The sequence below is a fragment of the Bombina bombina genome, chromosome 2 (assembly GCF_027579735.1).
Source record: "Bombina bombina isolate aBomBom1 chromosome 2, aBomBom1.pri, whole genome shotgun sequence".
Lineage (NCBI taxonomy): Eukaryota > Metazoa > Chordata > Amphibia > Anura > Bombinatoridae > Bombina > Bombina bombina.
In genome coordinates, this window is record NC_069500.1 from 708,722,823 (window position 1) to 708,740,815 (window position 17,993).

A 17,993-nucleotide genomic window follows, 5' to 3' on the forward strand; every position below is an offset into this window, starting at 1 on the left:
ACATTTTAGGCGTTTCTAAAATATTTCCTATGCAGATTTTTAATAATGTATTTCTTAATTGCAGATATATACTGCAAGCATGTATATATTTACACACAGGATTGGAAATGTATAATAATCCCACACCCCTGAGAAATTGCAATGGATGATTAAGAAATTTGGCTTTTTCCTATAATTAAAGAACCACTAAGTAGTAGCATAGCATAATCAATAAATGCATAATAAATAGACAAATAGACAAATTTTAAAGTTAGTTTTATTTTCCTTCTCACTGCATCACATGAAAGCCATTAGCCAATAACAAAATGCAAATTTGTATATTCTGCGAATCTTGCACATGCTCAATAGGAGCTGATGCATCATAAAGTGTGCATATAAAAGGATTGTGCATATTTAGATAATTGATATGAAATGGAAAGTTGTTTAAAACTGTGTGCTCTATTTGAATCATGAAAGTTCAATTTTGACCTTAGTGGTCCTTTAAAGGGACAGTAAAGTCAAAATTAAACTTCCATGAGTCAGATAAGAGCATGCAATTTTAAACAACTTTCCAATTTACCTCTGTTATCAAATTTGCTTTGTTCTCTTGTTATCTTTTATTGATGAGTAAAACTAGGTAGGCTCATAATAGCTCAGGAGTGTGTGCGTGTTTAGTACACTATGGCGTATTTTCCACCATTATTTGTTGATTTGTTATACAATGTTGCAAAACACTGTTGCCATAGAGTACTAAAGACACGTGCACACTCCTGAGCTCTTATGCACCTCATACAATCGCAAAGAAAGCACAGCACCTGCCTGTGAGAGTGCACGCTGAATCCAGGATTCTGCAATATCCTCCTCTTATGAGACTACCTAGTTGTACTCTTAAATAAATGATACCAGGAGAATGATACAAATTTGATAACAGAAGTAAATTGGAAAGTTGTTTAAAATTGCATGCTCTACCTGAACCATGATAGTTTAAATTTGACTTTACTGTCCCTTTAATATTGAGTGAACTTGTAACTCTCTCCTGAGTAGGGACTTTTTTTTCTAACTAATAAACTATAGGTTTATTTTTCAACCTCTGTGTGATACCTTTAATATCCCATTAGGCATTTCACTGACACTTACTGGAAGATATTAAGTACCCCCAAAAAAACCTCTTGTGGCTAATGGGATATATTAATTAATATGAAATGATTTCAACAAATAATTAAACTCAAAACATGCCCAAAAAGGAAATGGATTTCTATCTTTCTATGTATCTGTCTGTCAGTCTAAGGGCTCGAAGATTGAAAGCTCTCTGGGCTGGCGAGTTTATTAAAAAATGCTCGCCAATCCTATTTCCTCGGTGGAATGATCTAAAGCCACTTTTTACCCTGAAAACACGGTGTCTCACTAAGGGGTGTATTGCAATTTTAGTACAATGGATGTGCAAAAATCACACAGAAATTTGTACTTATAAATACAAAATGCAAAGTGTAATTGTTGTTTTTTCATAAAATGGGCTGAACTTGGGCGTATATGAAATTGTCTCTCTAATCCCAGCGTAATTCTATAAAGATTTTCGCACTGCAGATCTCACATTTTTTTCTCGCCAACTTAAAGGTGGCAAGCTTTTCTCAAAACACTACGAACACTTATAACCCCAAAAGAAAAACAAATTCATACGAAAAACATAATTTATGTAAGAACTTACCTGATAAATTCATTTCTTTCATATTAGCAAGAGTCCATGAGCTAGTGATGTATGGGATATACATTCCTACCAGGAGGGGCAAAGTTTCCCAAACCTCAAAATGCCTATAAATACACCCCTCACCACACCCACAAATCAGTTTAACGCATAGCCAAGAAGTGGGGTGATAAGAAAAAAGTGCGAAAGCATAAAAAAATAAGGAATTGGAATAATTGTGCTTTATACAAAAAAATCATAACCACCACAAAAAGGGTGGGCCTCATGGACTCTTGCTAATATGAAAGAAATGAATTTATCAGGTAAGTTCTTACATAAATTATGTTTTCTTTCATGTAATTAGCAAGAGTCCATGAGCTAGTGACGTATGGGATAATGACTACCCAAGATGTGGATCTTCCACGCAAGAGTCACTAGAGAGGGAGGGATAAAATAAAGACAGCCAATTCCGCTGAAAAAAATTTACACCCAAAATAAAGTTTAAATCTTATAATGAAAAAAACTGAAATTATAAGCAGAAGAATCAAACTGAAACAGCTGCCTGAAGTACTTTTCTACCAAAAACTGCTTCAGAAGAAGAAAACACATCAAAATGGTAGAATTTAGTAAAAGTATGCAAAGAAGACCAAGTGGCTGCTTTGCAAATCTGATCAACCGAAGCTTCATTCCTAAACGCCCAGGAAGTAGCAACTGACCTAGTAGAATGAGCTGTAATCCTTTGAGGCGGAGTTTTAACCGACTCGACATAAGCATGATGAATTAAAGATTTCAACCAAGATGCCAAAGAAATGGCAGAGGCCTTCTGACCTTTCCTAGAACCGGAAAAGATAACAAATAGACTAGAAGTCTTTCGGAAATTCTTAGTGGCTTCAACATAATATTTCAAAGCTCTAACTACATCCAAAGAATGCAATGATCTCTCCTTAGAATTCTTAGGATTAGGACATAATGAAGGAACCACAATTTCTCTACTAATGTTGTTAGAATTCACAACCTTAGGTAAAAATTTAAAAGAAGTTCGCAACACCGCCTTATCCTGATGAAAAATCAGAAAAGGAGACTCACAAGAAAGAGCAGATAATTCAGAAACTCTTCTAGCAGAAGAGATGGCCAAAAGAAACAAAACTTTCCAAGAAAGTAATTTAATGTCCAATGAATGCATAGTTTCAAACGGAGGAGCTTGAAGAGCCCCCAGAACCAAATTCAAACTCCAAGGAGGAGAAATTGACTTAATGACAGGTTTTATACGAACCAAAGCTTGTACAAAACAATGAATATCAGGAAGATTAGCAATCTTTCTGTGAAAAAGAACAGAAAGAGCAGAGATTTGTCCTTTCAAGGAACTTGCAGACAAACCTTTATCCAAACCATCCTGACGAAACTGTAAAATTCTCGGAATTCTAAAAGAATGCCAGGAAAAATGATGAGAAAGACACCAAGAAATGTAAGTCTTCCAGACTCTATAATATATCTTCCTAGATAAAGATTTACGAGCCTGTAACATAGTATTAATCACAGAGTCAGAGAAACCTCTTTGACTAAGAATCAAGCGTTCAATCTCCATACCTTTAAATTTAAGGATTTGAGATCCTGATGGAAAAAAGGACCTTGCGACAGAAGGTCTGGTCTTAACGGAAAAGTCCACGGTTGGCAAGAGGCCATCCGGACAAGATCCGCATACCAAAACCTGTGAGGCCATGCTGGAGCCACCAGCAGAACAAACGAGCATTCCTTCAGAATCTTGGAGATTACTCTTGGAAGAAGAACTAGAGGCGGAAAGATATAGGCAGGATGATACTTCCAAGGAAGTGACAATGCATCCACTGCTTCCGCTTGAGGATCCCTGGATCTGGACAGATACCTGGGAAGTTTCTTGTTTAGATGAGAAGCCATCAGATCTATTTCTGGAAGTCCCCACATTTGAACAATCTGAAGAAATACCTCTGGGTGAAGAGACCATTCGCCCGGATGTAACGTTTGGCGACTGAGATAATCCGCTTCCCAATTGTCTATACCTGGGATATGAACCGCAGAAATTAGACAGGAGCTGGATTCTGCCCATACCAGTATTCGAGATACTTCTTTCATAGCCAGAGGACTGTGAGTCCCTCCTTGATGATTGATATATGCCATAGTTGTGACATTGTCTGTCTGAAAACAAATGAACAATTCTCTCTTTAGAAGAGGCCATGACTGAAGAGCTCTGAAAATTGCACAGAGTTCCAAAATATTGATTGGCAATCTCACCTAGCACAAACTTACTTCACCACCTCCATAGGAGGCAAAATTTGTAAAAACTGATTTGTGGGTGTGGTGAGGGGTGTATTTATAGGCATTTTGAGGTTTGGGAAACTTTGCCCCTCCTGGTAGGAATGTATATCCCATACGTCACTAGCTCATGGACTCTTGCTAATTACATGAAAGAAATATAGGCGAATGTAAGAATCTCTATGCAGAAAGCAGCGTAATGTGATTTATATTGGCTGCAGGATTTTAATTTTAAAGTGCTCCCCCTGCTCCCTGCTAACTTCGCTCTAAGGAGCGAAGTGTCCCTATCCAGAGAGCTTCATTACTTTTTTATAGGAGCCATCTCGCCACTCCACCAGGGCAGCCCAACGAGAGTCGGCGAGAAAAAGTAGGTTTGAGCTGGCAAAGTTTTTATCATCGAGCCCTAAAAATAACTAAAGCAATTTATATGGCAGGTTTTTTTGGGGGGGTTTGCGTTTATTTATATGTTGCAGGTATTTTTGTCACTTTAACCCCTATGCTACATGGAATTTTAGAGTAAAACTTGGCCAAAGTACCCAAGAATTTTTAGTAGTGATGCACCGAAATGAAAATTCTGGACCGAAACCGAATCCGAAAATCTGGGATGCACTTGGCCGAAAACCGAAACTGATACCGAAAATGTATTTATTCAAATTAATCTTTTTTTATTTTATTTTTTTGCATAATTAGAGCCAATAAAAAAGCCCACCCTTTTATTGAAAGTAACACACTAAAATTGGACAAAAATATCTTAAAAAATAATATGGTACACAATAATTTTACCAAGAAAAAAAAAAAAAAACAGGCAAAAAATAATGCCATTTTTGGCCAAAATGTTTCTGCGACCAAAATTTTGGTGCATCCCTACTTAAAACAATTATAAATATCAATATACTGTATTATTCTTCATTTAGTTCTATGTAACAGAATCATATTTAACAGGTTTTTTTTTACCAATTATCCAAATAAAGTATAGTCCTAGAAAACTCATTATATGCAGAACAGTAAGTCAAGTAATAAACTTAAACAGCAGCTCTAGGCTAGCATCAAATTTGAAACATGCTATACAATAATTTTACCGAAAATAACAGGCAAAAAAACCGAAAAACGAAATAGCCAAAAATGCAATTTTTGGCCGAAACTTTCTGCAGCCGAAATTTCGGTGCATCCCTAATTTTTAGCATTTTTGCTATCACTATGTTTTTATTATTTTTTTTATTTACCTATGAAAACTATATATATTTTAAAGTAGACAACCCAAGGTATTGATCTAGGTTCATTTTGGTATATTTTTTAAAAAAAAAAAAAGATTTTTTATTGAGGTTTTTATAAATAAACAAAGGAAAAAAGAATACAGGGTATTAACATGTCAAAGCAGTTGAGTGAGTATATATTAGGCTAACATCTTGTTTCAACAATTACTGTGTGATAGTCAGAGCTTATAATTCAAGTGTACTCATTACAGTATATCAAGTAATGGTATATCAAGTAATGGCAGGTAAGGGATTAATTTGCATACAAAAAGAGAAGCGCTCTACCAGGAACGAACAACAGCTCATCAGCTAGTTCTATGGCGATTTACCACCCGGAAGCAGCCTCTTTTAGACCAGTGTGCTTTTCACAAAGGAAAACTTTCCTGAAGTATATCAGTCTGATCCCGCCAATTAAGGTCAGTCCAGCCCTGAAATACCAGGCAATTGTCCTCTGAACAAGGAACATGACAACCCCAGACGATCGTTTCGGCCTCCTATGGGCCTCGTGAGTGAGGTGCAGCCACATTCCTCTAAGCACACTGGGCAAGGAGTCCACGTCTGGTTTCCCCAATCACCCATAGGGAGACTTCCCCATAGTGCAGAATTATATAACATTATATTAGTGCTATCGTTATAAAAGCTTATATTCCCTTTGAATTAAAAAAAAAAAAAAATATTACAGTTTTACAGACCCGCTCTCTGTACTCTGCTGAGCGGGTCTGTTTTTATTACACAGCGCATCCAGCCAGCTGTATAGTCACAGCCCGGCCCGTCAGACAGAGTAGGAGCGAGCTGCACTTAGTGTTATGGCGCGGTCAGGTCGGGCCGGGCTGTGACTATACAGCTGGCCCGATGCGCTATGTAATAAAAACAGACCCGCTCAGAAGAGCACAGAGAGTGGGTCTGAAAAACTGTCATATTTTTTAAAAATTCAAAGGGAATATAAGGTTTTAGAACGATAACACTAATATAATGTTATATAATTCTGCACTATGTGCAGAATTATATAACATTATTTTTTAGGTTTACTGACACTTTAATAACATTTAAACCTCTAAACTTCTGCCTGTTTCTAAGCCACTACAGACAGCCTCTTATCACATGCTTTTTATTTGCTTTTCACAACAGGATACTGCTAGTTCATGTGAGCCATATAGATAACAATGTGTTCACGACTGAGAATTTATTTAAGAGTCAGCACAACACAACACTAATTGGCTAAAATGCAAGTCAATAGATAATAAATAAAATGTCATGTGATCAGGGGCTGTCAGAAGAGGCTTAGATACAAGGTAATCACAGAGGAATGGGTAATAAAGGGATTATCTATCTTTTAAAATAATAAAAATCATATTCACAATTTAAACTTTTCAGTACATTTTGACATATACAGAAAGCAAACCTAACATAACAGAAAGAAATAACACAAAATTAAGACATAGGTAAATCAGATATCTAACTGCACCATTTTGCTTATGACTCTATTATCTTTCAGAGATGATCAAATATAGACAAACGAAGTGTCCAGGTTGCTCTTCTGATGCTCCTGCAAACTGTTGTGAACACAGACGAAAGCCCCATTCTCTGATCGTTCTATGTCATAATCAGGGGTGTATTTTGGCCCAGGGCGGCAGATTGGGGGGGAGCAGACCTGGTCCTAGAGTATTAACTCTATGGGAAATTATTTCCTAATGTTTATTTATGTAATTGAAATAGCTGTTTTTGCACATACCCTGTTGTTCCCAAGTAGTACAGTTAATAATTAAATTATAAACGCTAGAGGTGAAAAAACCAGCTTAACTATTGAATTCCCCTCCAGGAAAGCAAGAAATTGAGAGCAAAAGGTCAGATAGTAGTTAAGCGCTAAGAGCATGGTTTGTGGGAGGATGTTATATATCTATAAATAAAGCTATATAGCAGTATATATTGTGGATATAAAATCTAATATTGGATAGGTGATAAGTGCTGTGTATGTACCAGTACTCGAAATATATATATAAATATAGTGAATAAAAGATAAGGAAGCGAAGAAAGTACAAATGTAGATACAATTTATTAAAATAGGTTTAAAACAATATATCAAATATTTGACAATTAAAACATCTGTATCTAAAAGTGCAGGGACGTCTCCCTTATTCGTTACTGTTTAGTAACAGTTGATAAAAGAGATCAAATGGCAGTGTAAAGTACTTGCGTTTTAGATTGCTGTTAGCAACTGTGAGGTAAAAATGTATCTTCTTAGGTGTTCAGTAGAGTAATTGTCGGGTAGAGACTGCGTTGTATGCGGTTTGGCGTTACCAGATGGTGTTAATTGCGCCTTTTACGTTACCGGTGTGACGTCACTAAAGCCGGTTGCGTACGGCGTTTCTGTTGTACGCAAAGAAACAAATAACCATTCTAGAAACTAAATTTAGAGAAAGAGGGTATGACGAGAAAATTATCAATTCGGCAAAGGAAGAAGTAGATAAAATAGACAGAAAAACACTTCTCACATACAAGAATAAAGATAAACCGAGCCAAAACTACGAAGACAAATCAAACACAATAGATGTATCATTTATTACAAACTACAATAGCAATAGCAACCTAATTAAGAAAATTCTAACAAAACATTGGCACCTAGTACAAACAGACCCAATAATAGGAGAGAAAGTACCAACACAGCCTAGAATCATTTACAGAAGAGCACAAAACTTAAAGAATAAACTGGCACAAAGTGAACTAAAACCCCTGTCAAAAAAGAGCTATGAGATTAACTTAGAAGGGAAAAAGCTATCTGGCTTTTTTCCATGCTTTGGGTGCCGCTCTTGCAAATACAGTTGCAAAAAGAAAGAAATTGAGGTTAATAACTTTAAATTCAAAATAGAAGATACCATAAGATGTCAGGACAAAGGAGTGGTTTCTATCATTGAGTGTTCTTGCAAAAAAAAATATATATTACATCGGAGAAACTACCAGGACCCTCCGTGAAAGAATTAGGGAACACCTCTCCTGTATAGACAGAGGGAATCTTGATACACACTTGTACTCACATTTCAGGGAAAGTCACAACAACAATCTGAAACACTTTAAATTTTGGGGCCTTGCAAAAGTAAAACTTAACTGGAGAGGGGGCAATCTAGAAACTAACTACTGAAATTAGAAGCCAAAATGATATACAATATGGACACATTACACCCCACAGGGCTGAATTCTGAATTAGACATTACCCCTTTCTTATAAGCAGATAATCCTCAAAAATATGTGTGTCTATTCTTAATTCTTCCTCATGCTTAATATATAAATATATATATATATTGCCATATTAGACATTTTTCATTTATTAGACAAGCAACCTTTTTTAAAAATAACACCTAAGCACGCTGTCTACAAACTTTAAATATATATCTTGCCATTTTTTTAATGTATGTACTATATGCTGAAAGTTTTACTATCACTGAGCAATTCCACCTTAAGTCTGATCTACTATGAATAGCATATTCCACCTTTAATTGTTTAATTGGTTCACCAATGAAAATGGATGTTAGTATTCAAATACCCACATGTTAGCACAGAACAACATGTCTTGATAAAGCCCACGGGCGAAACGTGTCGACTGAGACACTGTGCTATTTGTTTTTAGCCTTTGTTTATTTCACAATACTGCACATTTGGAGGACGTTTACCCTATGTTCTTGTGCCTGGTCACATTTTTATAGGAACATCAGAGTCGTTACTAACGACCGCAAAGATCTCACAGTCGCTATAAAGTGACCGCCAGGTTATTCTAAGACTTTCTAGTCGTTTAGTCGGTTTTTTTTTCGACCGCAAAGACACACCTGCTTTAATAGTCGTTTTTTAACGACCGCCAAGTTTCAACATTAAAAGGATCCACCAGTTGCTACTAGCAACCAAAGGGAACAAACCGCACTTTTCAGTCGCTACATCGCGACCGCATAGCCTGCCCAATTTGAGGATCATTCATCCCTATATTGCTTTTAACCATCAAGTCATTTATTTTGACCGCCAAGTTCCACAGTTTATTCCCCCAAGACTTCCACAATCTTTGCAGAGTAGGGGCTACCACAGAAACGCTGTACGCAACCGGCTTTAGTGACGTCACACCGGTCACGTAAAAGGTGCAATTAACACCATCTGGTAACGCCAAACCGCATACAACGCGGTCTCTACCCGACAATTACTTCGCATCTCTACTGAACACCTAAGAAGATACATTTTTACCTCACAGTTGCTAACAGCAATCTAAAACGCAAGTACTTTACACTGCCATTTGATCTCTTTTATCAACTGTTACTAAACAGTAACGAATAAGGGAGACGTCCCTGCACTTTTAGATACAGATGTTTTAATTGTCAAATATTTGATATATTGTTTTAAACCTATTTTAATAAATTGTATCTACATTTGTACTTTCTTCGCTTCCTTATCTTTTATTCACTATATTTATATATATATTTCGAGTACTGGTACATACACAGCACTTATCACCTATCCAATATTAGATTTTATATCCACAATATATACCGCTATATAGCTTTATTTATAGATATATAACATCCTCCCACAAACCGTGCTCTTAGCGCTTAACTACTATCTGACCTGTTGTTCCCAAGGACATGCCCATAAAAATAGTCTGAGTCTGCAGGTAAAGCAGACCTGCTAATGCTATCTATGTCTAAACACACAGTCTAAATAGCTAGGTATTTTAATGCAAATTATGGCTCAGGGGTTCAATGAGCACAACCTGTTATTTCAGAAACAGCAACATAAACAAAATCTCTCTACAAATCCCCCCTCCCGCACATTGGGAGATTAATTGGGGCTATTGTCTCCTGTTTATATGGCTTTTCTACATAGTATATGTTTGTTTTTCATATTTTCAGTCTAGGTTGCGGTTTCTACAAGCTAAAGTAGCTATTTCAAATAACAAAACAATAAAATACACTTCAGCAGGTAAAATTAATCAATGGAATCCATTAACGGGACAGTCTACAATATAATTGTTATTGTTGTAAAAGATAGATAATCCCTTTATTACCCATTCCCCAGTTTTGCATAATCAAGTTATATTAATATACTTTTTTACCTCTGTGATTAACTTGTATCTAAGCATCTTCTGACAGCCCCCTGATCACATGACTTAATTTATTATCTATTGACTTGCATGTAATACTGTGTTGTGCTAAATCTTAAATAACTCCTTGTGCGTGAAAACAATGTTATCTATATGGCCCACATGAATAAGCAGTCTCCTGTTGTGAAAAGCAAATACAAAAGCATGTGATTAAGGGGCTGTCTGTAGAGGCTTTATAGCATTTAACCCTCTAAATGTCTGCCTGTTTCTAAGTATATTAATGGTTGTCCAAAGCCGGGGAATGGTTAGTTAAAGGCGTTATCTCTCTTTTTAAACAATAACAATTTTAGTGTAGACTGTCCCTTTAATGTTTAACTATAGTAAAACAACTTTCCTATATGCTTCCTTATTAAATTTGACCCCTTTTCCTGTAATTAGGGATGGGCGAATGTGTTTATATTTGAATTTGAATGTTAGAACAAACGTTATTGTAGAAATTCGATTTACATAATCGAATGTTGACAAGAACGAATATTCTCAAAAATTCTATAATCGAATGCTATTTACAGTTTTCGAATGTCACTTTCAAATTCGAATGTTCATAATTAGATTGAATGTCCACATTAAAATTTTTTAATGTAACATTCGATTTAACAAATACTATTCAGAAGTTCAAAAGTTCATGTGGTAGAGAATTTAGTAAATTGATACATAATAGAGGGGAGAAAAGTATAATGTCCCATACATTTATGCAGCTGACTAATTTTGCTTATAATAAATCTGGCCCCCAAAATCTACAATGCAGCAGCCAAGCATTTAAAGGGGCATTAAACATTAGGAGATCGTTACTTTGCCAGACTCAGCCCACTTATAACTGTGGTAAACTAAATAAGATAACATAACAGGCATTTAAACCAAGGGAAAGTTACACCACCCATTTATTTATAGAGACTAAAATAACACTTATTTCTTTAATATTAAAAGAACCAACATTATTTAAAGGGCCATAATACCCAAATGTTTAAACACTTGAAAGTGATGCAGCATAGCTGTAAAAAGCTGATTAGAAAATATCACTTGAACATCTCTATGTAAAAAAGAAAGATATTTTACCTCAAAAGTTCCTCAGTAGCCACCTCCCATTGTAAAGGATTTCTAAGCAGCATTTTAGTGTGTCTGTCCTGGGACATCTGAAGGGATGAGCATCGTGCACTCTCATCTTATTTCACCAATCAGGTAAAGGAAGCTTACTATGAAATCTCATGAGAGTTAAGTCAAATCTCATGAGATCACAGTAAGAGTTCATAACCTCAGCACTGCTGATGCTGATTGGCTGCTGTTCATTTCTTCATTTTTTTATTTATTTTACCTGCAGCTGGGAGCAGCTGAGTATAACTTTTTACACAGAACTTACTCTGCTGAGCTGAGGAAATTGTGAGGTAAAATATCTTCCTTTTTTACATAGAGATACTCAGGTGATATTTTCCTGTCAGCTTTTTACAGTTATACTGCATCAGTTTCAAGTGATTTAGCATATGAGTATTATGTCCCTTTAAAAAAAAAATCTGTATATTATTTTAGGTTAATGTTTGCTTTAAAAAATCATTATGTCTAATATATATTTAGTATTTAATGGCCCTTAATTAAAATAAAAAACTTATAATTAAGGACGTTTGTCAGCTGACACTGGATCTTAAATCATAAGGGTCAGTAATACTGATGCTAGTGCTTACTTCCCATAAACATTAAACACAGCTTCCATAATTAAGATATTGTCTTTCAATCTTTTCAGCAAATCCAGGCTGACATTAACAAGTGGAGATTGGTTGTGGGGTATTGTAGGGCATTGTCAGGCTTATAAACAATAACATTTTCATCACAATGAGCAGCATTCTAATTAAGTGCTGATTTAGTGCTACTTGTTCAATACTGACATCAAAATAATGTTCTCAGAAATACTTCAGTGGAAGACAGTAATTTATACTGAACAATATGTTATTTACTACACTCAAGTTTAATAGAATCAACCATTTTTCCTAAATACAGATACCTATTTGTACTGCAGTGTGTTTGTTGTGTAACTTCAAGCAAATACCAGCTAACATTGTTCTGTATCATTGCATTGGGCTTCCAAACTTCTTCATCTCACTTATTTACAGCCTAGGACAGTTCAAGTAAACTTGGCTTGGTTCTTAACATAATAAATGTAAAAGGCTGTCAAACTATAAGAAACATTTATGTAGAGAATTATGAATTTAAACTAAAATGAATGAATTAAATCCCAGGTTACCTGTCTATACACAATAATGAATTACAAACAATCGATAATACACCTCAAGTATGCTTCTGTCTATATCAGACAAGTGGGCAAAAATAATTAAAACAATTTGAATTGCAGTTTTCTTCATTATGCATGTTTTTTTTTTTGTCCAGTAAGATGATGTAAAGTCACAATTGCAGCCTCTGATTATAAATCATAATTTTTTAAACTTTAGCATTAAGACAGAAATCTCTGAGTTAAAGGGACATAACCTTGCAGTAGAAGAGATTTTTGCTAACAATAAATAAACATGCTGGGTGGGTGTGCTTTTCATAAGCATTGACACCTGTCTATCAATCATCAAAAAAGACCATCCATGTCCAGTAGAAAGCCTATCCCACAAGAAAAGTTATATTCCTGATGCTCATTTGAAGACAGCACAGATTCCGTCTTGTCTAAATACATGTCGCATGCTATTTATAGAGGGGAAGCTGCGCTGAGTCCCACTTTGGTGACATGTGAATATTTTGACCAGATATGGTCCTAAGACAGCATGGAACATTGTAAGCAAAAAAGGATTTGTTAATTGCTAAAGAAGTTTTTCTTACCCACCAAAAACAGTGCAGCTGCTTCCGTTCTCTGGACAGAGAGGTAAACTGACAATCCTCAGAATGGGAAGCAGCAGAAGTAGTCTGGACAAAGAGCTGAGAGTGGCAGCTCCCCCGGACAAGGTTACAGCAAGAGAATTCAGCAGGACAATGTTGCCTTGCACTTCTCTTGGCACTGCCGCTGTCACTCAAATGACGTCACATTCCTGGCTCCTAAGTGCCACACTACGGTAATTCACCGCTAGAGGGCGCATCACCAGGCTATAACTGCACATTTTTTTATTAGGTTTCCTAGAGAATGAAAATTCTTTTACTTATTTTGTTTCTTTCATTTGACTTTAGGGTGTACTTTAATGATTTAATGAAAAATATAATAAAATAAATTATTAGCAGATTTATGACAAATGCATAGGATAATAAATTAAAATATGATCATGTCATTTTTTTATGACCAAGTAAAATAAGTTTATAATCAACATGTTTGTAAATTTAAACAGTTTACAAATAAATATTTGGAAGATTTTCTTACATTAAAATAGTCTGATTGAGGTTGAAGAAAAGACTATAATATCTCTAGATGGTTTTGTAAAACGTACACAAAAGCTAAAACTACAACGTTCTCCGCTACTACACCTTTTATGGTAACAGCCCTTTAGGTTATTCGTCTAGCAGTTTGTTTTACAAAGTTTGTATTTATACTTTTTGCAATAAGATTATGTGGAAATCAATGTCGATATCATTAAAGGTTTGTCATGATCTCAGGTAAACTAGCAACAGTCAAAATGTGAAATAATGGTAACGTACGCTGTACATTGAATTTGCAAATATTGCCACCTAGTGGGACAATTATATAACACACTTTAATCTATTTAAATATACTTTCTGTAATTGCTCTCAAAAAATTAAAGATGTGGTTATGACCCATAAAAAACGTGTGCTTGCCCTCCTATCTGGAGAGATTGGCTAAACTATAAATTTACTGAAAGAGCGTTTTATCCTAAATTTAGTGCTCATTTTATTGGGACTAGAGTGTGAAATGTTATCCCTTAGCTGTCAGATAGTGCTGTAACATACTGTCTGTTAGTCATTTGACTAATAGTTATGGTGACCATATTGCCGCTTTAAAAAGGGACACATATGAAAAATACATATGTCAGGGTTCTTATACAAAACATTTATTAAAACAGCCCTGACGTGTATTTTTCATATGTGTCCCTTTTTAAAGCGGCAATATGGTCACCCTACTAATAGTACTATATACCTGTAGAGAAGTAAAGTTCCAAAATCCAGTCACAGACAACTTAGCATTCTGAGAGCTGTATTCACACTGAAAGCACAAACATTGTTGAATATTTATATCACAAATATATTTTGCTGCATCTTAAACCAAATTAATACATACCAATAAATGATCACACTTGAAGTCGTAACATATTAGTTCTGGTTGGATTAGGGCCTCTGCGGTTATATGTTCTTTGAGTTGTAGTTCACACAACAAAAGCAAAAACCTACTACTATTAATGTGAAAGTGCAGTTTGTAAGACTTTTACAAACAAAATCCAATCCGGTTAACACATTCAAACACAGATTAGGATCATATTTACTAGAAGGTTTAAATAAGAATATTTTAAATAAAAATGAATATAATTTTCTGAATAAAAAGTTTCCCAAAACCCCTATTTTTTATGTATTACAGAAAATCCATAAAGACCCCATTAATCCACCGGGGCGCCCAATTGTTTTAGGCGTAGATTCCCCAACAAGTCATTTGTCACTGTATCTAGATCAACTATTACAACCATATGTTAGCCAAACTAAGGCATATTTAAAAGATACTATCAGTTTATTGACTATATTAGAAAGTCTGGAATGGAAAGATTCGTGGTGGCTAGTTTCCAGCGACATATCTTCTCTGTATACCATCATAGATAAATCTCTAGGAATAACTGCAGTTAAAGAAATTCTCCAAAAAGATGTTGATCTAAATCCAATTCAATTAAACTTTATTTTGGAAGGTATTAAACTCATTTTAGAAACCAATTATTTCTGATTTAATGGAGAATATTTCCTACAAACTAGTGGTATGGCAATAGGCACCAGGTTTGCACCCAGTTATGCCAATTTGTATATGGCTAACTGGGAGGATAAATATATCTACCAGTCTAGCTGTGCGCAATACCTGGTGACCTATCGTCGCTACATTGATGACTTATTTATAATATGGTCTGGAAATGAACTACAATTATTGGAATTTATTGATTATCTTACGAACAATGAATACAAAGTTAATTTATCTTGGAAATATAGTCAGGAGAGGATAGAATTTCTAGATCTGGAAATATATATTGAAGACCATACACTTAAAAGTAGAACATTTTTTAAATCCATAGACGTTAACAATTTTATAGACACCCATAGTTGTCAGCAAAAATGTTGGTTAAAAAATATACGAAAGGGGCAATTTCTCCGTATTAGGAGAAATTGCAAAGAAATTAGTGAATATAGAAAACAATTGGATATATTAAAACAAAGTTTTTTAGAAAAAAAATTATCCAAGTGTAGACTTAGAGAAATCTATAGATGAGATTGCGAACAAATATAGAAAATAACTTCTTATATACAAAGATAAATCAAAAAAGCAATATGAAAATTCCAAAATGAACAATACCCTAATTTTTCAACATAGTACACAAAGCAGATGGTTGAGAAATATTATTAATAAAGATTGGGGTATATTACTGCGGGATCCTATTCTGGAAAAAATCTGTGAGAAAGCCCAAATTACATTTTTAAAAAGGTACCTAACCTCAAAGCCCAATTATCAAATAAAATTGTAAAAAAAAGACAATAATAAAAACTGGTTATTGCCCTCTAAAATGAAATTTATAAGATGTCAGAACTGCAATGCTTGCAGACAGATGAGAAAAAGTGATAGATTAAGTAGATACATTTTACTCTAGTGATGGAAAAAAGAAATACAATATTAAGCAATTCATTACATGTAATAGTAAGAATGTAATATATCTATTGCTTTGTTCATGTGACCTAATATATATATATAGGTCGCACTTCTAGACTTTTAAAAACCAGACTAAGCAAGCATATATATAATATCGAAAAAGGTTTTTTAAAACACTATCTGCCCATTTTTTTTTTTAAATACACAATTAAAAGGTATCTGAATTATAATTTCTAGGCATCAGGAAGGTTGATGCCCAATGGAGAGGAGGAGATACCCAGATTATTTAGAGATGTATGGAGATTAAATGGATTTATAACATGAATTCCCTCATCCCCAATGGACTCAAAGATTTTGAGATACATAATTTTTATAAAAAATCCTTTTATTTTATCAATTTGTATTCTTTATCGTGTGTATTTAGTATTAAGGGTATTTTGTATATTTCATCAAATTCACACTGACATCGTGGATTATGAATTATAATTATTCATTCATGATTAATTTGTTTTCAAAATCATGTTTGTTATATTGATATATATGTTTTGTATATACTATTAGAATGCTGTCTAATATGAGGTTAATGCCCTTAACAAAAATATCAGCCAGAGACTCTTTAATTTATTCTATTGGGAACCACAACGATATTGACCACAACAATCATGGAGTCTACAAGGATCATCAATTCCGGTTCCTGTTACTGCACGGCTTTAAATTTCCTCTGGTTTCATCTGCACACTATCTTCCTTGAAAAAGCGGTTAGTTAACGGTGAAATGTACGTCGGATTCTATCTCCCTCCAGGGACTCATCCTTTTATACCCAACTGCATCAGAATAGGAATGTACCCTGCAGGTATTGGAAGCGGAGATTGAGAGCAGTGTAAACACTGCCCTGTATCCATCCTCATTAGGGGTAAATCACTTGCACTTAATATTGACTGTTCCTAGAAAGGACTCTGATTACACAAATGTATTTTGGTGTTTTGTTTTATTGTATTTTATATGTATATTTTAATAAATTGTTCTTCTTGAAGCCCTTGGGAGACTGTTTGCCTGCCAGTATAAAAGCAGGTGTGCGCAGTGAATGAGCTTATTACTCATGTGAGTAGGATACTGTCTAAACACATTCTCTTTACCATTTTGGTACATCACAGCATTACACTATATATTGTTCTCTCTTTTTTTCACTTTAAGGATTTTTCCAAGACCATCTGATTTGATCACATCACTCACTGGACATATCCTTTATATTTGAATATATTATAGATATTTGGATCTCTTATTGGAAACTTAATTATACTTCTTGTCTTTTTTGACATCCACTATCACATTTATTTTCACACTTTTATTTACACTAATAGTACTATATACCTGTAGAGAAGTAAAATTCCAATATTCAATCACAGACAACTTAGCATTCTGAGAGCTGTGTTCACACTGAAAGCACAAACATTGTTGAATATTTATATCACAAATATATTTTGCCACATCTAAAACCAAATTAATACATACAATAACATATCAATAAATACATACCAATACATTATTACACTTGAAGTAGCAACTTATTAGTTCTGGTTGGATTATGGCCTCTGCGTTTATATGCTCTTTGTGTTGTAGTTCACACAACAAAAGCAAAAACCTACTACTATTAATGTGAAAGAACAGTTTGTAAGACTTTTACAAACAACAAAAAAAAGTTCATAGGTCATCAGGATTGCACAACTAATCCAGTTGGCAAGAGACTTTTCTGATTTAGACATATTGATTTCCTTATTATCTTTCACAAATATGAGAGCTTTGACAAAGCTATGTAGCAGGGCTACTTGTTCATTACTAGAATTTGGGCATGTGGCATTCAAATTATTTTATGCTAAACTAATGTGTGGC

The 17,993-nt window shown here is 34.7% G+C and overlaps 1 protein-coding gene across 2 annotated transcripts in view; it reads right to left on the reverse strand.

Moving 5' to 3' along the window:
- Positions 1–13,301, reverse strand: part of TMOD1 (tropomodulin 1) — a 250,805-nt gene extending 237,504 nt beyond the window's left edge. The window contains exon 1 of one of the 2 annotated variants that reach the window (XM_053702704.1): positions 13,145–13,301. The gene's annotated coding sequence lies outside the window, so the exon portion shown is untranslated. The remainder of the gene's footprint in view (positions 1–13,144) is intronic. The other variant, XM_053702703.1, reaches the window with a different exon arrangement.
- Positions 13,302–17,993: the final 4,692 nt, after the last annotated feature.